Source organism: Hypomesus nipponensis, chromosome 24 (genome assembly GCF_054491055.1).
Source record: "Hypomesus nipponensis isolate SF chromosome 24, ASM5449105v1, whole genome shotgun sequence".
In the NCBI taxonomy this organism is placed as follows: domain Eukaryota; kingdom Metazoa; phylum Chordata; class Actinopteri; order Osmeriformes; family Osmeridae; genus Hypomesus; species Hypomesus nipponensis.
The window spans coordinates 11210001-11220000 of record NC_140384.1 but is presented as its reverse complement, the minus strand read 5'-3'; the positions used below and the strand labels follow the sequence as shown (position 1 = coordinate 11220000).

The window sequence follows — 10000 nt, the reverse complement described above, 5'->3', positions numbered from 1 at the left end:
GGACAGCTGCTGGGGTGAAAGGTCATCTGGAGGGTGGCAGCATAGGACAGCTGCTGGGGTGAAAGGTCATCTGGAGGGGTGGCAGCATAGGACAGCTGCTGGGGTGAAAGGTCATCTGGAGGGGTGGCAGCATAGGACAGCTGCTGGGGTGAAAGGTCATCTGAAGGGGTGGCAGCATAGGACAGCTGCTGGGGTGAAAGGTCATCTGAAGGGGTGGCAGCATAGGACAGCTGCTGGGGTGAAAGGTCATCTGGAGGGTGGCAGCATAGGACAGCTGCTGGGGTGAAAGGTCATCTGGAGGGGTGGCAGCATAGGACAGCTGCTGGGGTGAAAGGTCATCTGGAGGAGGGCACTCAGAGGGGCACTCACTAGAGACCTCGGCTGAAACAAGGGGTCACCTGATGAAAGCCAGCCAATCATTGTGTTCGGAGGGTTCAGGAGATGAAAGCCAGCCAATCTCTGAGTGATTAAAGCTGATGACATGAAAGCTGGCAGCGTGGCTGAATCAGTCTGTCTTTAAGCTCCTCACACGGAGACAGACACACACCTCTCCAGCCAGGGGAGAGCTGTGTTTGGTCGCCCACAAAGCAAGAGAAGCAGTGATCATGTGATCATGCCACGGCCCTGGCATCTGTAATGGAGGCCAGCATGTGTGGAGCTGCAGGATCCACACTCTCTCAGCCGGCTGGGGGATGATGAGCTGTCATTTGTCTTCCACAGACAGGCAGAGAGATGTGTGTGTGAAAAAGGGCCAGCTATTTCTCAGCTTTTAGGGATCTTTAACTGTGAAAGGCCTGATAAATTGGACGGGTAATGTTGTTCCTTTTCTCTCCAAAGCACAGCCATTACAAGCAAGGCCTTGTTATAGACCCTCTCTACCCTCACTACACCAGCCTCTCTCTCTCTCTCTTACATGACTGTAGAGATCCAGAGTGCTTCCTCTGTGCTGCACTCTCTCTTCAGCTCTTCAGACAGCAAAAGGTTCTTTTGTCTTCTTTTGTGTCTTGTTTACTTTATGTCAGTGGACTGGGTCCCTCCCTCCCTCCCTCCCTCCCTCCCTCCCTCCCTCCCTCCCTCCCTCCCTCCCTCCCTCCCTCCCTCCCTCCCTCCCTCCCTCCCTCCCTCCCTCCCTCCCTCCCTCCCTCCCTCCCCCTCCCTCCCTCCCTCCCTCCCTCCCTCCCTCACTCCCTCCCTCTCCCTCCCTCCCTCCCTCCCTCCCTCCCTCCCTCCCTCCCTCCCTCCCTCCCTCCCTCCCTCCCTCCCTCCCTCTCTCTCTCTGTGTTTCTAGCAGACAGTGTGATCTCCAGAGCCTTCCTGTGTAATTAATTCTTAATTGGAACACTTGTTTATCTTTGTTGCTTCAAGATGCCAATGAGTTGCTGCCGTACCCAGCGGACAGAACATGATTGTGTGTGTTTGTCTGCCTGCCATCGTGTGTGTGTGTGTGCACATTTCAGAGCCAGGCGGCCCTGTGTAGTTATGTAAAGTCCCTCATCAGTGTTTGTTTAGTCAGGGTGTGTGTGTCTCAGAGAGCGAGCAGATCCCAGCAAACACACTGCAGAGAGACACATTCCTGCTGTGAGACTAACTCAACCAAAACAACCCTGGTTGTTCGACTTAATTACAAATCTACCATTTCTATTTTATACACGTTCAGTCACTCCTTCTCCTGCCCCACCATCTACTCTCCCCATTCTCTCTCTCTCTCTTGCTCTCTCTCTCTTTCACACTATAGCGATCCAATTTGAGGATCTTGGTTAAATAACTGGAGATGGTTTTCTCCTGAGGGGGCAGAGGAGACTGAGAGAGAGAGAGAGAGAGAGAGAGAGAGAGAGAGAGAGAGAGTGAGAGGGACAGAGAAAGAGGGAGGGAGGGAAATAGAGTTCTCTCTGTTCTAGTTCCTGCAGTAGGTAATAGGCACACAGACACATAATTTTCATTTTCACACTTCTAGACAACTTTCTTCCTCATCCTTTCTTGCCTTGCTCTTGCCTTTTTTATTGCATTTGCTCTCGCCTCTCATCCCCTCACCCCTCATCCTCTCATCCCCTCACCCTTCATCCTTTCATCTCCTCACCTCTTCATCCCCTCCCCTCATCCTCATCCCCTCACCCCTCACCCCTCATCCCCTCACCCCTCATCCTTTCACCCCTCATCCTTTCACCTCTCATCCCCTCACCCCTCATCCTTTCACCTCTCATCCCCTCACCCCTCATCCTTTCACCCCTCATCCTCTCATCCCCTCATTCTTTCACCCTTTCACCCCTCATCCTCTCATCCCCTCACCCCTCATCCTCTCATCCCCTCACCCCTCATCCTTTCACCCCTCACCCCTCATCCTTTCACCCCTCATCCTCTCATCCCCTCATTCTTTCACCCCTCACCCCTCATCCTCTCATCCCCTCACCCCTCATCCTCTCATCCCCTCACCCCTCATCCCCTCATCCTTTCACCCCTCGCCCCTCATCCTTTCACCCCTCATCCTTTCACCCCTCATCCCCTCACCCCTCATCCTTTCACCCCTCATCCTTTCACCCCTCATCCCCTCACCCCTCATCCTTTCACCCCTCATCCCCTCACCCCTCATCCTTTCACCCCTCATCCCCTCACCCCTCATCCTTTCACCTCTCATCCCCTCATTCTTTCACCCTTTCACCCCTCATCCTTTCACCCCTCACCCCTCATCCTTTCACCCCTCATCCTCTCATCCCCTCATTCTTTCACCCCTCATCCTCTCATCCTCTCACCCCTCATCCTCTCATCCCCTCACCCCTCATCCCCTCATCCTCATCCTCTCACCCCTCATCCTTTCACCCCTCATCCTCTCATCCCCTCACATCTCCCATGTAAGTGTTGAGGTGTTGAGCAGAGCGACAGGAACAGGAACTGGGTCATTAGGGGATTGTGACACCAGTGCCTCTTCGCACGAGACTGACCAATCACGCAACAGCCCCTGCTAAAAGCCAACAACCCGAACCAATCACCAGGGGATCATCATACAGGATATTTAAATGGTGTCATAGCTCTGCTGTGCAGGCTTATTTGGTCTGGTGTGACTTGCTTATGTGAGCACAATTGACCAATTGAAAATACTATAAATTAGCAAACAAAGCAGACAATAGCAAAATGTATGGCACATATTTGGACATAAATCCCAAAATATTTATTTATCAACGCAAATGTCATCAGCCTCTGTTTTCATCCTTTCAGCTGTTTCAGAGGAGAAACACTCCCTGAAGAAACAAGCCCTGTTGTGTTCATCTGCTGTGGTGAACATGAGGAGAGGAACCACACTGGCTCATATCACACACCATGAGAGAGAGAGACATACTATAACATAGAGAGAGAGAGAGATAAAGGGGGAGTAAGGATGACGAGGGAAGAAAGAGGGGGAGGGAGGATGGAGGAGGGGGTTCCGGTGAGAGTAGATGTGGAGGGAGACTATTTGAGATGAAATTAGACGCGTTATTTAAGTGAAATTGACAGGAGAGGAGAGGAGCACCAGAAGCTGTCTCTAATAGTCCCTCAGGGCCCGAACACACGGCCTGTAAGTGTGTGCTACTGTGATGTACTGTGTGTGTGTGTTACTGTGACTGTGTGTGCTACTGTGAGTTACTGGGTGTGTGTGTGTGTGCTACTGTGAGTTACTGTGTGTGTGTGTTACTGTGAGTGTGTGTGTTACTGTGTGCTACTGGGTGTGTGTGTTACTGTGTGTGTGTGTGTGTGTGTGTTACTGTGTGCTACTGGGTGTGTGTGCATGTGTGTGACCTAGCCATACCCAGTACGGCAGCCTACAGCGACTCTAATACAATTAGTGGTCGGGGGAATGTGAAATAAGAACCCTCTTGTGGGTGTGTGGACGGACCATTAGCCTTCATATCCTTCCTGTCTTCATTCCCTCTTCTTCTCCTCCCTTGATTTCCATTTCCTGGTCCTCCCACTGCCTCTACTCCTCTCACGCTCTCTATCTTCCCCTCATCTCTCTTCATCCTGGTAGTACAGCACAGAGAGGGAGGAGGGGAGCTGGAGAGAGAGGAGGGGGTGGGGAGTAGAGGAGAATAAAGGAGAGGAGAGAGAGTAGGGGACAGGAGAGAGAGGAGGGGGAGAGAGAGAGGAGGGGGGAGAGAGAGGAGGGGGTGGGGAGTAGAGGAGAATAAAGGAGAGGAGAGAGAGGAGGGGAGAGGAGAGAGAGGAGGGGGGAGAGAGTAGGGGAGAGGAGAGAGAGGAGGGGGTGGGGAGTAGAGGAGAATAAAGGAGAGGAGAGAGAGGAGGGGAGAGGAGAGAGAGGAGGGGGGAGAGAGTAGGGGAGAGGAGAGAGAGGAGGGGGTGGGGAGTAGAGGAGAATAAAGGAGAGGAGAGAGAGGAGAGAGAGGAGGGGAGAGGAGAGAGAGGAGGGGGGAGAGAGAGGAGGGGGGAGAGAGAGGAGGGGGTGGGGAGTAGAGGAGAATAAAGGAGAGGAGAGAGAGGAGAGAGAGGAGAGAGAGGAGGGGTGGGGGAGTAGAGGAGAGGAGAGAGAGGAGGGGTGGGGGAGTAGAGGAGAGGAGAGAGAGGAGGGGTGGGGGAGTAGAGGAGAGGAGAGAGAGGAGGGGTGGGGGAGTAGAGGAGAGGAGAGAGAGGAGGGGTGGGGGAGTAGAGGAGAGGAGAGGAGAGAGAGGAGGGGTGGGGGATAGAGGAGAGGAGAGAGAGGAGGGGTGGGGGATAGAGGTCTCCACCCCTAGAGGAGTGCAGAGGAGATGTGAAGCCTTGTCCACATTTATCATGTGTAGCTTGTTGAAGTGGTGTGTTGTGTTTTAATAATCCTTTCATGATGGATGGCTTGTTTCCCCGCGGAGGACTATTACCGTCCACCCTCAGGCCCCAAGGCGAAGGACCGCTCCCAAACTAGTCCCTTCCACCCTTTCCGCTGCTTCCTCCTGGTCTTTTGTAAATTCTGTTTCTTTCCTTAATGATGGATGGAGGTGCTTTCCCTATCTCCTGAGCAGGAACAGCTTTAAATGGTTGTAGTCCTGTTTACTGCTGATCAGGGTCACGAGGTACATCTTTCCTGGTCTTCACAACCTGCTGAGCTACAGATCGACAGGCCAGACCAGGCTAGACCAAATCAGGCTAGACCAAACCAGGCTAGACCAAACCAGGCCAGACCAGACTACACCAGACCAGACCAGACTAAACCAGACTTGTACTTTAGTTGTACTTATACATGTATTCATTTTTAGGTTTACATTTTTTTTTACATTGTTTACAAATTACATGGTTTACATCAATTACAAATTGTAATATAGCGAGGAGTTTAACAACTGCTGGAATGGAATGTGAACGCTGAGTCGGAGATTTGATCTTTGATTTCTTCCAGTAACTGTAATATTGCATGAATGCTTAATCTGTAACACGTAATGATTACGTGTTCAGTCAATTCAGTGTGATCCTTGTGGCAAAAATCCTTTGGCCTATGTCTTCGTCTTGCTCGGTCAGGCTGCCATTTCACCAGGAGGCATATGCGCATCCTGGTTTACGCCTGCTTTTAAAAAGCGTAGAATTTTCAACGCAAAATAGAGGTGTGCTTTCACAGGCGTTTTTTGTACATACGCAGAATCCATAATTAGGCCACTTAACGCATCCCCTCCATCTCTTTATGGGAAACTCCCACTTTCCCCTTGACCCTCCTGTGAATGCATATGCATGACACAAAAAGCGCAATTTGCCTTTTTCAGTTTCCGCGACAGGCAGTCTGCGCTTTTACCTCAGTGCGCCATGTTTGTATATACCTCGCCATGCTTTTACTCGCAAATTGCGAAACAAATACGCCTGAAGTGGGCGCAAAAGCTTAGTACATGAGGCCCTCAGTGTGTCTGATGGAGGTGGGGAGTTGATTCCACCATTGGGGGGCCAGGTAGGAGAAGAGCTTGTGTTGGGACCGGGCGCTCTTGAGCGGTGGGACCACCAGGCGGTTGTCAGAAGAAGACCGTAGGTGGCGGGTGGGGGTGTAAGGCTGCAGGAGAGACTTAATGTAGCCGGGAGCAGTCCCGTTCACCGCTCGGAAGGTCAGTACCACGGTCTTGAATCTGATGCGAATCTGAGCGGAGTAACATGGGAGCGTCTGGGTAGATTGTAGACCAGGCGGGCCGCTGCGTTCTGAATCCTCTGAAGAAGGCGGGTTGCACATGCTGGGAGACTAGCGAGCAGCCAGTTGCAGTAGTCCAACTTGGAGATGACAAGTGCTTGGAGTAGCAGCTGGGTGGAGTGCTCAGACAGGTATCTCCTGATCTTCCGGATGTTGTAGAGGGTGAATCTACACGACCGGGAGACCGCAGCAATGTTGGCCGTGAGGGAGAGCTCGTCATCCATGGTAACCCCAAGGTTCCTGGCAGAGGATGAAGGGGTCACCCCTAGTTGAAGTATACACTTAAAATTGACTAAAATCCTAGTCCACATACTGAGCCAAACCCCCTTCCTGTCATGCATATGATTACAGCATAATGGGCCTGTCCCTTTAAGTGGTGCTGAGGACATTTCCCTGCTTGTGATTGGTGGGCTGCTGTCTTAGTCCTGCCTTGCCACCACCTGCAGCATAAACAGTGTTTCCACGGGACCAGTCAGATGTTTCTAGATGAGACAAGGTGTTTACTGCTGCAGCAGGCATGGTTATTCTCATCCACTCATTAGAAGCTACTGTGTGGGCAGAGGGGTTAAATGTACCCATGTCCGTCAATTAGCCTCCAATAATTACTCTTGCTAATTATCCAATTAGCCATATGGACTTAATTACTGGCAGCACCTCTCGTTTTAAAAGGATATCGAGCCTGTGCCAACAGGGACAAAGATGTGACCTGCTCCAGTTCTTCCTGTTTGTGTTGATTTTACAGACTGCTAACTTCTACACACACACACACACACACAGTTCTAACTCCAACACACACACACAGCTCTAACTCCAACACACACACACACACACAGCTCTAACTCCAACACACACCGCTAACTCCAACGCTCACGAACATAGACAGAAGTAGGTTAGTGGCCGTGCTAATTGACCTGGCAAAACACAAATTGACCCGGCAACACGCTAATTGAGCCAGGGTGAGCATGTGCATGGTGTCTGGCCTTCTAATCAGTGGACTGGCAGACACAGTAATGATGGGGGTGAGGCAGGGGGAGGAGGGGGGGAGACAGGGTCAGACCTGAGGGAGAGAGAGGATCTAAACTGGGTGGAACGAGAGAGAAAGCAGGGAATCAAGGAGAGCAGTGGAAGGGAGGAGGGGGGAGATAGAGGGAGACTAGGGGAGAATGAGGGAGGATAGGAAGGGTGACCTGGGTTTAAACTGCTGACCTTCTCAGGTCACGACCTCTCTCTAAAAATAGTTTTGTCACGCCAAACACTTCAGGTCCATTTGATTTAGTTCACCTCACATGCCAAATGGGTTCCTCCCCCTCATTTAGCCTGCAGAGATAGACTCCCCATTTATCACCACCTACTGTTCCATCCATCCATTCACCTCCTCCACTCCCCTCCCCTGCCTTTTGTATTCTGTTACCTCCTCCACATCCACAAACTGTCCCTAATGCCCTTTCCACCAACCCCAGCCCCTATCCTCCATTCCCTTTTAACTCTCCCTCCCTGTGTCTCCAGGGCTGTTTGGGAAGCTGAATGAATGGTATAATTAGCCCGGTCTTATCAGACAGGGTCGTTAACATTGTCATGAAGCTAATGGTCATTCATTTCTGAGGCATCACTCTCAGTCTTTATCTGGAGAAGACACCCGGCCAGACACTTCCTCCCTCTTCTCCTCCCTCTCTCTCCTCTTCTCCTCCCTCTCCTCCTCCCTCTCCTCCTCTCTCTCCTCTTCACCTCCCTCACCTCCTTTCTCTCCCTCTCCTCTCCTCCTCCTCTCTCCTCTTCTCCTCCCTCTCCTCCTTTCTCTCCCTCTCCTCTCCTCCTCCCTCTCCTCCTCTCTCCTCTTCTCCTCCCTCTCCTCCTTTCTCTCCCTGTCCTCTCCTCCTCCCTGTCCTCCTCCTTCTCCTCCCTCTCCTCCCTCTCCTCCTCTCTCTCCTCTTCTCCTCCCTCTCCTCCTTTCTCTCCCTCTCCCCTCCTCCTCCCTCTCCTCCTCCCTCTCCTCCTCTCTCTCCTCTTCTCCTCCCTCTCCTCTCTCTCCCTCTCCTCTCCTTCCTCCCTCTCCTCGAGGTCAGAGGTTAGGGTCTGGGTCTGGGTCAGGGTCACTCCCCTCCCTATACATCTTGGAAGTGTAAAAAGGGTTAGATACGTGAGTGTGTGTGAGTATGTTTGTCTGTGTGAGTGAGTGTGTGTGCATGTGTGTATGAGTATGTGTGTATGAGTATGTGTGTGTGTGAGTATGTTTGTTTGTGTGAGTGTGTGAGTATGTGTGTATGAGTATGTGTGTTTGTGAGTGTGTGTGTGTGTGTGTAAGGACAGTAAGTGGTGCATTAAGACAGTTAGATGTGAATGTGTCCTCCAGGGTGAGGAGGCAGCACTCCTTGGCGTCATGGTGATGCTCTTCACACACTTAATGGCTCCACAGTAAATCGCTGCTAAGTGCCTTTACCAATTTAACCACTAACACATACACACATGCAGGCACATACGCACACATACACATGAAGGTTTGTTTTACTATCCTAGTAGGTACACATACACACACACACACTTGCATACACACGCCTGATGGGCCATGCAGCGGCTTGGCTGTAGGCAGGAGGGAGGTGAGGGGAGGCGAGTGAGGGGTGTGTGGAAGAGAGAAACAGGGTTGTGTGTTTGACAAAACCTTGGGAGACCAGGATATCAGAATATCAGATCAAATCTGTCTACAGAACATTATCTGTGCTCATTCAAACAACATATTCGGTTTCAGTTACATCGCTAATGTTCACACACACACACTGATTGTCTGGGCTTAAACACTCGGTAGTACATCATCATGGTTCTTCCTATGGCTAGGTGATAAACCGGGATTGGAGGAATATATTAAAGCAGTACCGTACATTCACACTGGGTTTATGATATAATGAGTATCACACAACACTAACTCACCCGCACTCACCACATACACACTCGGAAAACACACACTCAATCACACACACCACACACACACTGAAACACACTCAGACAAACTCAAACATATACACACATGCTCTCACACATACTCACACACACTTCCAAAATGTGAAGGCTAGTTGCTTTGTGTTTAGATAGCTCTCCGGTGTGAAACCATGCTACTTGAAAAGGTTTTATAACTTGTATAAAAGCCTTTAAAACGCCATCACAAACACAATCATGCTCTAGACCTTGGGCCTCTCTCTTGAGTCCCTCATCATGTGACTGTTTATTAAATATCCCTGATGTGTCCCCGGTAACGCCGGTAACACCGCCTCGGCGAACGGGAACGCAACCGGAGCCAAGAGATGGTTTGGCTGCTCAGTAAGGTTCTTTTCTATTGGAGGATAATTGCGTGTAGCAGCGTCAGGATGGAAGATCTGTTCTCTGTGAAACTGGATGTGTGTACGTGTGATGTATGTGTGATGTATGTGTGATGTATGTGTGATGTATGTGTGTGTGATATATGTGTGTGTGTATGTGTGTGTCTGTGTGTGTCTGTATGTGCACAGACACACTGTAGACTGGATGTAATAGTGAAGTTACAGTAACTGTGTTGTGGGTGAAACCAGATGTATGAACACACTAGGCTACCTCAACATCTCTCCGAGGGATATGGATTGCTAATGTGATATGGATTGATAATGGGTGGGGGATCGATGTTCTAATCTAGCCCCCCCCCCTCTCCCTAAGGGAGCAGCCAATAGCAGTAGGTCATTGAAGCTGATTGGACGTATTCCAGTCAGTGGGTGAGATGTCAGCTGTGTGTTTGGTTTTAAGCGCCCTCTCTGGCTCCCGCCTGGCCTGACCTGGTTTCCTGTGTACACAGGATGTGGACGCTTCTCCCCCGAACCCAATTAGGCCACAACACCATGTGACTGGATCATAGACTCC

General features: G+C 50.9%; 1 protein-coding gene across 1 annotated transcript in view; it reads left to right on the top strand.

The window, feature by feature from the left end:
- Positions 1 to 10000, top strand: part of LOC146233209 (transmembrane protein 132B) — a 111078-nt gene that overhangs the window by 78216 nt on the left and 22862 nt on the right. The window lies entirely within an intron of this gene.